The 13,846-nt window shown below is 41.0% G+C and overlaps 1 protein-coding gene across 3 annotated transcripts in view; it reads left to right on the top strand.

Moving 5' to 3' along the window:
* Positions 1-13,846, top strand: part of LOC111866785 (protein Wnt-11b-2) — a 69,061-nt gene that overhangs the window by 21,049 nt on the left and 34,166 nt on the right. The gene's annotated exons all lie outside the window — the stretch shown is intronic.

Genomic DNA, 13,846 nt, shown 5'->3' with positions numbered 1-13,846 from the left:
TGTGATAAGACTCTATTTGAATTCGTAAACCAAGCAGGTTCGTGTTGCCCCTCTTATTACTTCTTTTGGCGGGGGCCGAAAGTGTGCCCCCCTGTCGTTCTCGAGAAGAGGGTTCTTTCCTGTTGTCCTGTTTGTGTTTGTGGCCCGCTGTGTTGTTTAAAAAAATAAACAGGATAGTTTTCTGGCATGTGACATCGCCTTGTCTGGTAGAAACTTACTATAACTTTGGAGGAACGTACTGTTTCCAGCACCAGCTTGCTTGCTCTCTTAGTTCACTGTTTTATCTTGAATAAAGAAGCGGTGTTTTCCTCCGAAACATCCATAACCTTCTACCAGATTACACGGCATGACATCACAGAAGGTATTGCCTCTAAGATGTTAATTTTTACAAAAATTCTCCTCTTCGTTGAAGACAAAAATGAAATTGTCTATATCTGCTTCACTTCGATTAAAGCACTGTCTCTCTTCTATCAAGCCACCAAAAGAAAATAAATCTATACATATATGTTATTGTGGCATTACAAGAAGGCCTACTATAAACATAAAGCACATGCGCGAGTTTTTTAAAGAATTTATCTGGCCCAAAGTAAATCAGTCAGATAAGAGCCTCTACTCTGTACTCCCTGTCTGTGTACTGACGTCTTTAGACGAATTATCACGTGCCTCTGCACGTGGCACAAATGGGTATAATTTAGTGTGTCATAGGAACTGAAATTTATTCATTTACAGCTCGTTAGTAATAATTGCAGCATAGAAAGGGCCGTTTGAATCTTTACTTAGCATTCTCCACAGCGACCAGACCGGCTCTGGGGCCCACACAGCCTCCTACCCAATGGGTACCGGGGATCTTCCTCCGGGGGTTAACGGCCGGAACGTGAAGCTGGCTCTCACCTCCAGCCAGTGCTGAGGTACAGAATGGTGGAATTATACACCCACTTCCCCACCCGTCTTCATTGCGTAGTGATTATTTGGTTAAGCACAGGGACAACTTTTGCCCTCTTACTAGTGGAATTTGTGGTTAGTTGTACCATTTAGCATTTTATATATTGTCACGTGTATGAGTGTGGCTATGGATTGGTAGCCAAATTTATTGAATTCTTACTTGCTTACTCATGGAGCTGAGCCCTTCTGGAGGAGCCGTCAATTCTGCCGCTACTCAAGAATTCCCCAGCATTTTATGGAACCTAAAGGTTCATTACCGTGTTCACAAGAGCCCTCCATTGGTCCATATCCTGAGCCAGATCAATCCAATCCATACCATCCCATCCTATCTCTCTAAGATCCATTTTAATACTGTCACTCACCTACGCCTTGGTCTTCCCAGTGGTCTCTCTCCTTCTGGCTTTCCCACCAATATCCTATACGCATTCCTCGCCTCCCCCATTCGTGCTACATGACCTGCCATCTTCATCCCCATTGACTTCATCATTCTAATTATACTTGGAGAAGAGCACACGTTATGAAGCTCCTCGTTATGCAGTCTTCTCCAACCTCCTGTCACTTCATTTCTCTTCGGTCCAAATATTCTCCTCAACACCCTGTTCTCAAACACCCTCAGTCTATATTCCTCCCTTATTGTCAGAGACCTAGTTTCACACCCATACAGAACCACAGGCAAAATTATAGCTTGTATATTCTAATTTTTACTGTTTTTGGACAACAGACGAGAAGACAAAAGGTTCTGGACTGAATGGTAGCAAGCATTACCCAAGTTCAATCGCCTCTTAATTTCCTCTTGAATTAGGTTTCGATCTGTTATCGTTGTTCGCAAATATCTGAATTGTGCCACATTTATTGAATTCTTACATAACCTGACTACAAGTTATTATGGAGCTATCGCTAATTCGCACATTGTACAATTCTTTACAACCACTAAATCTTATCAGTCTGCTGTATCTTCACAGGTTGTCGCCTGGTAATGGCTTCCTATGCCGTAACTTCCTCAGTTTTCGTCTTCATGTCCTTACTGGCCGGCGACTGCCTCCCAACTAAATAAATTCTACACTTGGTCCGCTTATAAAAACTCGGCACAGACCGCACAGAAAAAACCTCTCCCAAGAGCTATTTTATTGTTGCGTCACGTATCTGTCCCACGGACAGTGTAGAGAACACCGCTTCCCAGTTATTCCATTAATACCTGTTAGAAATCTGTTGCCTAGCAACGGCAGTTCTCCACATAATCATTATTTAGCAACGGGTCTATATGCTACAATATGTATTTGTTTTATGCCCGCATGATTTATTTAACGACGCTGTCAGTATTTCAGACTATATAGAGTTGAATTAAAGGAATATTATTAAACAGGGAGTTGGGAATAATACAGAAATTAGTGGTCCTGACTTAATTTAAATTATTTTGTGTCTAAAACACTTCCGAGTGTTCGTTATAAGAGTAGGACATTTGATGGAAGGAAAGTCCATTACAGTAAATCTTCGCAATTCCGGACTAATTGGGGAGGGGGATGTCACCCGGATTAAGCGATAATCCCTTTTAGTGAAGCAAAAATAGCCCTAAAGACAAAAAAACTATAAGTCAAATAAATGTAAAATTTAATTCTATAACTAGTTCTAATGAAAATAAATAAAGGATCTACAATGAAATTTAAATTAGAAATGAAAATCAAAAGACAATTAATTTATTCTTCGATAGAAGACTCAGAAGTTGTACTTGGTTTTTGAACGTAATAATGCAGGTTGGAAGAAACTTGTCAAGTTTTGTCTCAAGAGACAAGTGACTCATCTGCCATACTAAATGCCATGTGTCTTTTAAAGCGTGTACTCAACTGTGAACACCATTTTTCGTCTATCATACTTCGATCCGGATTTGTGCAGTTCAGGAAAAAAGTAAAGGTAAAGCTATCCCTGTAACAGTCCGTGGAGGCCCATAGGGTTGTGGGACGTCGAGGATCCCACATTTTCTAAACAATCGGCTCACAGATGGCGGTGAGGTTTTCAGCCTTACACGCCTGCCGCCCTTTACCCTCAGTAAGACTCCTGGTACTCGTTTCTTTTATAGGCTGAGTCGACTCTCAGCGTCGTAGCGCGGCTGGAAGAATTAGGTCAATTGAAAATATCCAATGGTCTCATTGGGAATCGAACCAGCGACCTTCCGGCTTGTAGCATAGTGTCTCAATCAACTACGCTATTGTGTGTCCCCTCTATTTTTAGCATACTTTCCTTACTTTAAAGAAACAGAAATAGGCTTATGCGATCTCCATGCTGTCTGTGTATATATGAATCACCTCCCCTGCTACTTCTGAATGCCTGAACCAATTTTAATGAAGCTCGGTATGCATATCATGGCACCTAAGCGCATCTCAACGGCGTACTTCATAAATTCCTCCCATCAGTCTGTGCGTCTGCATGCGTATCCTTCTTATTATTGCTCGGTAAAAACGTTACCATTTCAATAAATACACACAAAATAATAAATGAACTGTTGGACATGTCATCTTCTATTCTCCACAGAACTTCTTGTTTCTTAATTTTGGCAATATTTTGGAAGCAATGGATGTTTGTTTGGATATGCAAATCCAGAAATGTGCTCGTGATGACCATTCTGATTATCTCGAAAACCCTAGGAATAACGGATAGAATGTACTGGACATACAGCGTATGTATCATGCTTCTCTATACCTGCTGCTCACAAAAATTGTCTCTAATATATATACACCTCGTAGCTACTTGCGCTGAGATACGCATAGAAATACGAACAATTCTTCACGTAAAGTAGCAGCTGAATATCTGCTCGACAAATTTTCATAAAGTTCTCTAATATCGGATTTCATGAAAATACTTTAAGACGTTCTTGAGTGTTTCATGCGTGCACTAGGACGGATGGGCTGAACAAACTCAGGATTCAGGGTAGGCAACAATGACTGAAATTGTTCTAAATAGTTCAAGAACTCAAAACTCTTATTTAGGTACTACTGATGCTGAAATATTGACAAATTTAATGTCATTTGTGTAACTGGAGAAGACTAAGAGTATTGTTCTGGGATCGGACTACATTGATGAATGAGCACGTTATTCGTAACGTCCCAAACAATAACGTTAGCAACGCCAACTCTAATAATTCTCTTCGTTTAGTGCTCAAGTGCAAGACCTCGAATTCATCATGACTTTACGGCGAACTACCAGCACACGAGTTCACTCAAGGTCAACTAATATTTATATATTAACAATTTTATATAAACGGAGAGATTTGAAACTGGAGAAACTTTAAAAAATGTTTCCAAAATGTTCAGCATATTATAATTCATTAAATGTCAAATGGGAAGTGTTTGCCAAAGATGAAACTTAGTAAATAAGCAAAGAAAAGAATAAGCGGTGAGCGGTTTGATTGAAGAGGCCGAGAATATGTAATTACAGAACAATAAATTTGTCCCCCTGTGGCGGCTAGAGGTAGGGTTAGGATGCCTACGTCAAGTGTGGGCACAAGTTCTGCGGATGCGAGGAATGTGGTAGGTGTGGCACTACAGGAAACTGGTGACGATTGTTATGAATTTGTGACTTACAATAGAGGGAAAAAGAGTAACCTGTAATCCAGAAATCAAATTACTTCCTATAATGAATATTTTATGACTCTGAAAGGTGTATAACATATGAGAGGGTTCAGGCCAAACAACTGCATTTGGGAGGTCAAGTGCATGTTATATATTCTTGAAAGGTGGGCTTCACCTTAGACCGGTGCAGATGTATGTCAGATTTTACACGTATAATTCAAAGTGTCAAGTGTCCTGCTATGGCAAATAATAAAGCGATCTTAACCAAGTTTTATATTTAAGGCGAAGTTGTCCCTGTGCTTAATTAATTAAGCACACATGAAGATGTATAGATCCGCGTTTTCTTGACCTAGGCACTAGCTGGACGTGAGTGGTCAGCTTCACCCTTGGGGAAAGAGCCCCCAGCACCCATTGGATAGGAGAGTGGGTGCAAAATCAGTTGTTTCACTCTCGAGATTACTGTAATTATAGCACATAAAGTCCTCAATATCTGTTAACACTTCACAGCTGAATCCTTACAACTACTTTCCATGACGGCTTCGAGTCCTTGACTCACAGATTTTCAGCTATGACTGAATGCAAACGACTTTCACTGTCCTCCATAAACCTTGAGCATGAACCACACAGAAAACAAGTCACGTGATTCATAGCCAGCGACTTAATTGGTGCGCTGACTGTTGCCTAGCAACAAGAAATAACATTCGTCCAGTGAGACACAGCTTTCATTGTTACACGCTGGAACTTGTTTGCCGAGCCGTTGCCTAGAAAGGCCATGAGCAAATCTGTTATAATATTATTACATATAAATATAAATGGAAAATGATGGCCGGAAATCACAAGGTTGAGGAAATAAATTTAAAAGAACAGCCAATAAGTGTAGTAGTAACACATGTATGGTATAAAGGTTTATTTATTTCATTTTTTAAAAGCGCTGTCGCTAACTCGGCATAAATATCGTCGAATTGTAGGATTATAACCAAGCAATGAATAAGAAAGGATTAGGAAGGAAGTTGTCATAACCTAACATGTGTCACTTGCCTGAATGAAATTAAAAAAATACGAAACTCCTAAGTCAGAACAGCTAGTGTTCCGATAGGGATTTGAACCAAGAACCTCTCGAATGCATGTAAGAAAAGTTACAGCTTGAGGCAGCTTGAGCAGCAAAAGAATTTTGATTTTCAACGCAAAAAAATATATATATATGTATATGGTAGGTAAAGTAATTTGGGGGATGCAGAATCGTAGAACAAGGAAGCGTATCAGACATCCCGAAATATAAACACTAACAGACTCAATAAGGTGTACCAACATTCACTCAGCTCCTTTAAAGAAGTTTCCAGTCTGTGAGCTTCAGCGCAGGACGGCTGTCAGCACTGCGGGTCCCCGCGTTGGCAAGTGGGACTCCGCCTGCTCGATACGTCTCGAGTAGCCGGCAAAACAGTGTCTGCTCCGTAACGCGTGGCATGGACCAAGAGTGCTTCTCGAATCTACCGGGACTTTATGAGAGCTATCCAACGCACGTACTCATGGAGTAGTAAATTTTTTTGGTTTTCGAAAGAATGCGGTAGTTTGAGGCACTATGCTAGCAGTCGGTAGGTCTTGGGTTCGATTCCTGATGAGGTCATTGGATTTTTCTGTTGACCTAATCCTTCCAGCCGCACTAGTACCCTGGGGTCGACTCAGCTTCTAACAGAAATGAGTACCAGGAATATTCCTGGGGATAAAGGGCGGCCGGCGAGTAAGGCTGACAACCTTACCGCTACCTGTGAGCCGATTTTCTAGAAAATGTGGGAGCCTGAACGTCTCACAACCCTATGGGGCCCCACGGCCTGTTAAGGGGATACCTTTACATTTTTTTTTTACCATTTAACTGTTCAGAATTTTGTAACTCGCCAAACAGTCATGAATGCAATAAACATATAATTACTTCCAAATGTTTATCAAAAGACAACAGAGTATATAGAATGTAACTGAAAGGAGCTGGCAAATTTTGGGCATTAGTTCCACATACAGAAACAAGGAAATACAATCATATCAGCATGGGCCCGGAAACATTTAATATGTGAGTTGTAGCTGAAAGAGTACCGTACAGATACCAGAAGCAGTTCAGCATTGATGTGTGGGCGGGGATTGTTAATAATTATTTGGTACCCCCGCATGTTTTGCCACGTCGTCTCACAGGCAACCACTACCGAGATTTCTTCCTATATGATCTGCCAAAGCTACTGTTCTCAGTAACACATATCGTGACGGATGGATACATACAGGAGGACCTACTGCATGGTCTCCACTCTCCACGCCAGATTTCAATCCTCTGGATTCTTCCTGTGGGAACACATAAAATCCCCTTGTGTACGCAGCTCATGTTGACAGCGAAGAGACACATCGCATTGTGGATGCCTGTCAGACTATCCGCAACCACTCCGGCATCTTTGGACGGATGCAGTGGTCCATGATGAGACGTGTCGAGTCGAGCATTCAATCTCACGGAGACCTTTTTTGTAGTTATTATAAATGTATTCTTTCAGCGATTACTCACAAATTAAATATTTCCGGACACATGTTGATATGGGCATTCTTCCTTGTTTCTTGGTATGTGGAACTTATGCCCAGAATTTGTCCGCATCTTTCAATTACACCATATACTTATATAACATATCTCCGATCGCATAAATCTCTGTAGAAAATTAATATATATGACGGTACACAGTAGCGTAGTTTGTTAAGGTACTATGCCACATGCCAGAAGGTCGCGGGTTCGATTCCGGATGAGATTAGAGGCTGAGTCGACCCCCAGGGCAATAGTGCGGCTGGAAGGATTAGGTAAATTGAAGAAATTCACTTCATCGAGATACGATCCAATAATAAGTTGTTAATGCAATCAATGTGGCAAATGAAAGTTCCCCTATGAGTCACTCTTCCGGCACGACCTCTCATTTCCGTTGAAGTATCTAAGAAGACGCTAGACCCAACAAAGAATCTACCCCGGATACAGGTTTTGCGTTTCGTCTTCCTTCCATAAATATTCAGCAACTTAGACTCAACTTGCAGTCTCTGTCAAGTTAATAATTAGATTGATCAGATCAAGGGGGATGAGGTGTGCAGAGCATGTAGCACGTATGGAGAGAAGTTGAGTGTTTAAAAGTTATTGGTGGGAAAGCCAGGTCATTGGAGATAAACTAGGAAGACCTAGACGTAGGTGGAAAAATATTAATAAAATGGATCTTAAAAGAGAAATAGGATGGGATGATATGGACTGAATTGGTCTGGCTCAAGAATGTGGACTAGTGGTGGGCTCTTGTGAACACGGTAATGAACCTTCGAGTTCCATAAAACGTTAGAAAATACTTAATTACATCAGCGAGTTGTGCCTCCTCAAGATGGGCTCAGGTACATGGAGTTAGTTTGATTATTTGTTATTTAAGTTTTAGGCAGGCGCAGGAAATAAAACGAGTTCTTATAAAAGCGTCGGTCATTTTTGTCCGATTTTAAACACAATTCGAACATACACGTATCAACAATTACTAGTAAAATATTCCAATATTAATTTTCATTAATACCCTTTTAGTTCTTTTTGATTTATGTGGACATTCAGGCATAAAATATAATGCCGTGTAGCCCTTTGAAAGTCAGCCGACGTTTCGGAAGAACATTTCCCCTCCATGGTCATGGTCGAAAAACGAGCGAAGCAAGGAACCAGTGTGAAATCAAGTGGAAAGCATGCTTGTTTCTTGTTTGCCTTAATGTTTGGAGCTGAATATGGGTCGACATGTTCCTTCGAAACATCGGTTGTATTTCAACGGACTACACAACGTTATATCCCAGAAGGTGGCACAACCACCGCTGTGAGAAAGTCAGATCCTATTCAAGCATGGCGAATTCACCAGAGATAACAAGGTACGTCACCCGTCACAATGGCCAACGGCCCTTTCCTCCACGTTTTCAGGCCTCATTTTATCCTCGAAATAGCTGGTATTATGAAATTATATTGAATAATGTCCATTGTCTAAGAAATTATACGACACTTCGGAAGCTGAATTTTCTTCCGTCATCAGGTGTAAAAGGGGGAAAATATCTTACTGAGTTGAATCCAATATACAGACTAGTCCCGGTAATATGTCGATGATGCCTCATTACGTCGCAATCTCCAACGCATGAGATATGATTATAATATAAATTATGAGCTTCTTTAACTTCGAGTGTGTGTGCGTGCGTGCAGTCGAAGGACCTCCCCGCCCATTAGAAGGGGGTGACAACTAGTAGTCAGATCCTTCAACTCGTTAAAGTGGAGGCCCAATTTAAAAAAAATGCAAAATTCCTGGAAAGAACAAATTTACGATCATGGGTCAAGATTAAGCAGACACCAAGATATACTGTGCTGGCGACGGCCAGAAACAATTGACCCGATCCGACCGACGGACCTCCGTTTCCCAGTGATCGAGATCAGCTCTGTCTAACGGGCACTACCTGATGATGGAAGCAGATCCACCTTACGAAATGATGTATAATTTAAATATGTTTAATACAAAATTATATAAACAAACTTTTCTCCTAGTATGTGGGGTGTCCCATCCCTTCCACAGTCAGCTCCAGGTGCCTCAACATATGGCCAGTTAGGGAGTTGTAACGTGAGGTTAGCTCTATGTTCGGTCCAGACCCTCGACGCGGGCAGACAACTCAATTCCCGCTGGGGCGGCCTAACACCACACGCCAGCCGCTGTCGACTGAAGCCCTTCACAGACTCAAATCTCTAATGAGCGTCACGGATCCCTCCACAAGAAAAAGCAATTCCGAACAATAAAAAATAATTTTTCGGAGAAACATGTGAAACACAAAGAGAGGAGGCGTGGAAGATGAAAGAACAATGGCCACCCGGTTAGACGCACTCATTGAGGGCTGAACAAATCGAAACTTTTGTGTGGCTAATGTTTTGTATGGCACTTCTGTGCCGTATCACTGGGTTTAGATCTCATTATGGGCATCCCCTACCATGAATGTGTGGCTTTTCGTGCTTTACACTCGGCCCCCATCCAGGTAGGCCATAAGCATTGCCTTCCACAAGTATTCCAATTCATTACTCGGTAATTTTCCTATAACTTGATGTTATGACGTCAGAGTTACTGAAAATCGTTGATAAATAAGCCATAAGTGAATATAAAAGTAATCAATAATTTAATATAATCACTTTGCATGAGACCGATAGAAAATTAGTGCAATTTAGGATAATCATTATAATGTAATATCGAGGGATATATCATACTGTATTCCAGATCTGAAAGTTTGTGATGGCAGTACATTAGTACAAATATTATGTTTTTGGACATCAGTCCGGACCGGAGATAGGGACTAGTTCTATCGATTGGGCCCAGCTGAGTAGGTTTGGAGACAGAATCCAGTCTCCGAAATACTGTGCTTTGAAAAATAAACGGGTTGGTGCTTTTGGATAAAGACAGGACGATGGATAATGTCCAAAACATAATATTTGTACATATCGTATTCCGTTTACTAGTACCGTGGAGAAACTGAATAAAATCACGACAAGCCTCACTTATAATAGTCGATATCGCTCTCGAGATTCGATATCAGTACCTCCAAAATACGAGTGAGAAAATTTGTTGTTTGGTCAAAAGATAAAAGAATTTTTAGTGTTTACCGTACACTTTCTGAGAGCCGGGATAGCTCAGTCGATATAGTTACTGGCTACGAGCTGGACGACCGAAGAGTCGGAGTTCGAGTCTCGGTAGGGTCAAGAATTTTCTCTTCTCGACGTCATCCAGACCGGCTCTGGGGTCCACCCAGCCTCCTATCCAATGGGTACCGGAGGCGCTTCCCCCGGGGGCAAAGCGGCAGGGGCGTGAAGCTGACCACGCACCTCTAACAAGTGCCAAGGTCAAGAAAATGTGGATCTATACATCCACGCTCCCATATGCCTTCATGGTGTAGTGTTTAATTACTTAAGCATAGGGACAACTTTATCTTACCTTACCGTACACTTTCTGTTCTATAAGATAATTTCTTGTTAATCACCCTGCGGCTATATTAGAAATTCAACCCTTCTTTAAAAGATGGAGTTTTTTTTTGCCTGGATTTTTGTGAAATTACGTCCACACGGTACTTTAGTCACCAGTGGACTTACTGTACCAGATCCGGATGATGAATATGGATCATTCGATGGAATGATAATTGGCAAGGGAAACCGTAACACTCGGAGAATACTTGTCGCAATGCCACTTTGGCCACCACAAATCCCACATCACATCACCTAACATCGTACCAAATGGAAAAGCTGCGAATAACCACCTGAGCTAAGGCACGGCCAAGCAGTAGGTAAGTCCCAGCAACATTAATTCCTGGTTAGTTACTAACCGTCTTACATGCAAACTTGATTTCTAAACCTTCAAAAGTTTTAAATTTTAAACTATCTCCTACACCACTGATGCATGAATACTACATGTTTCGCCCAACATTAGTCATACAGAGTTATTGGGTTTTCAGACTTTATCAATCGTCCTGGTTTTTAAGATAACTAAGAAAAACACGACGTTTCGGAAACTGGATCTGTTTCCGTCCTCAGGTGAGGGAAAATACCTATTCTGTTGGGTCCCTTAGAAAGAGCTAGCCTCAATCACTGGACAAACCGATATCACAAAACATGAAGATTATAAACACCTGAGACCAGGCTAAGTCCATGAGAGCCAATAAGAAAAATATAGTCGACGGACCTCCAAAATGGCCTTACGTGCCAGTCAGGCACTTCTTAGGGATAGGTTACACTATCATTGGCATAAGAAGACTTCCCAACTATATGAAATCAATCAACTGGACGATTTTATCAAAAAATATATTTTTCTTATTACCTCTCATGGACTTAGCCTGGTCTCAGGTGTTTATAACATTTGTGTTTTGGGACATCGGTTGTCCAGTGATTAAGGCTAGCTCTTTCTAAGGGACCCAACAGTATAGGTGTTTTCCTTCACCTGAGGACGGAAACAGATCCAGTTTCCGAAACGTCGTGATTTTCTTAGTTATCTTAAAAACCAGGACGATGGATAAAATCCGGAAACCCAGTATCTCTGTGTGTTATACACCATCGTCAGAATCCTATAGTAACAACATTAGTCATCTTCAGGTGTCTCTAAAACTGCTGATGAAGCTACTGTGTTTCCGTCTGTAAGTACAATTTTTGGGATATACCCTCGTCTGTGTGCCCATGTGTCCTGTGGTTACGAGTAGATCCCCTAGGTGTGTCGTGTGTAGCTGTTATGAATATTTGCTAAGCTGTTTTCCTTCTGTTATATATAAATTTCGTGTGCTAGTGTCTAGTGTTGAATTCTTATAATGTTTCACATATTTGGTTATACATATCAATAGATGTGCCATTCATGTGCAGTCTGTTTTACTGATTTCATACAAGCGGTATTTTTCCAAAGTATTTAATCGTTTTCTTCTTTTCTCTCTTTTATGATGTACATTAAATCGGTTATAGTTCCATATGTGTCCTGTGATCAGTATAAGTTTCCTGAATTACCGTTATTGTTTCTAATTACCTGCAAATATTCTATATATCTGGTGTAAAATGTTCGACCCCATTGCCCTACTACATTAGTGGGCAATCAATTCTTTTCATTTGGTAAATGTCACTTTTTCTTATTTATCTATTTGTGGATTAGGTTTTACTATGTTTTGTGTTGTGTTTCGTGTATGGTATGCCATTTTTATTTGTGTTTCTTCAAGAGTTTTGTAATTTTCTTTGTTTCTTTACCACTGTATTTGAAAGTGACCCATTTGGTGGCATGAAGAAGACTAATACCTGACCAGGAATAAATATTCATATGCGATGTGCAGCAGGAAGCTACGATGCAACATTACTCAGCAACATACCTCTGATCAATCTGATGTCGCACGTACGATTCAATAGACCGACTATTGTGAACGATGGCTAATGTAGACCGAAAACCTTCCACAGCTGCCACAGAACAGGAAAGTCGAATAAACGCACGTCCGTTTATAAATTATCGTATTAATTCCTGTCAAATACAACAAATCACTAAATAACTTACACTTTATTGTGTACAAAAGTGTACTATAGTACATACAATGTTGAGATCAAGANTTCGAGTCTCGGTAGGGTCAAGAATTTTCTCTTCTCGACGTCATCCAGACCGGCTCTGGGGTCCACCCAGCCTCCTATCCAATGGGTACCGGAGGCGCTTCCCCCGGGGGCAAAGCGGCAGGGGCGTGAAGCTGACCACGCACCTCTAACAAGTGCCAAGGTCAAGAAAATGTGGATCTATACATCCACGCTCCCATATGCCTTCATGGTGTAGTGTTTAATTACTTAAGCATAGGGACAACTTTACCTTACCTTACCGTACACTTTCTGTTCTATAAGATAATATCTTGTTAATCACCCTGCGGCTATATTAGAAATTCAACCCTTCTTTAAAAGATGGAGTTTTTTTTTGCCTGGATTTGTGTGAAATTACGTCCACACGGTACTTTAGTCACCAGTGGACTTACTGTACCAGATCCGGATGATGAATATGGATCATTCGATGGAAAGATAACTGGCAAGGGAAACCGTAACACTCGGAGAATACTTGTCGCAATGCCACTTTGGCCACCACAAATCCCACATCACATCACCTAACATCGTACCAAATGGAAAAGCTGCGAATAACCACCTGAGCTAAGGCACGGCCAAGCAGCAGGTAAGTCCCAGCGACATTAATTCCTGGTTAGTTACTAACCGTCTTACATGCAAACTTGATTTCTAAACCTTCAAAAGTTTTAAATTTTAAACTATCTCCTACACCACTGATGCATGAATACTACATGTTTCGCCCAACATTAGTCATACAGAGTTATTGGGTTTTCAGACTTTATCAATCGTCCTGGTTTTTAAGATAACTAAGAAAAACACGACGTTTCGGAAACTGGATCTGTTTCCGTCCTCAGGTGAGTGAAAATACCTATTCTGTTGGGTCCCTTAGAAAGAGCTAGCCTCAATCACTGGACAAACCGATATCACAAAACATGAAGATTATAAACACCTGTGACCAGGCTAAGTCCATGAGAGCTAATAAGAAAAATATAGTCGACGGACCTCTAAAATGGCCTTACGTGCCAGTCAGGGACTTCTTAGGGATAGGTTACACTATCTTGGCATAAGAAGACTTCCCAACTATATGAAATCAATCAACTGGACGATTTTATCAAAAAATATATTTTTCTTATTACCTCTCATGGACTTAGCCTGGTCTCAGGTGTTTATAACATTTGTGTTTTGGGACATCGGTTGTCCAGTGATTAAGGCTAGCTCTTTCTAAGGGACCCAACAG

The sequence above is a fragment of the Cryptotermes secundus genome, unplaced genomic scaffold (assembly GCF_002891405.2).
Source record: "Cryptotermes secundus unplaced genomic scaffold, Csec_1.0 scaffold384, whole genome shotgun sequence".
In the NCBI taxonomy this organism is placed as follows: Eukaryota; Metazoa; Arthropoda; class Insecta; order Blattodea; family Kalotermitidae; genus Cryptotermes; species Cryptotermes secundus.
Note: the sequence above shows the minus strand (reverse complement) of the source record. Positions and strands in the feature narration are given on the sequence as shown.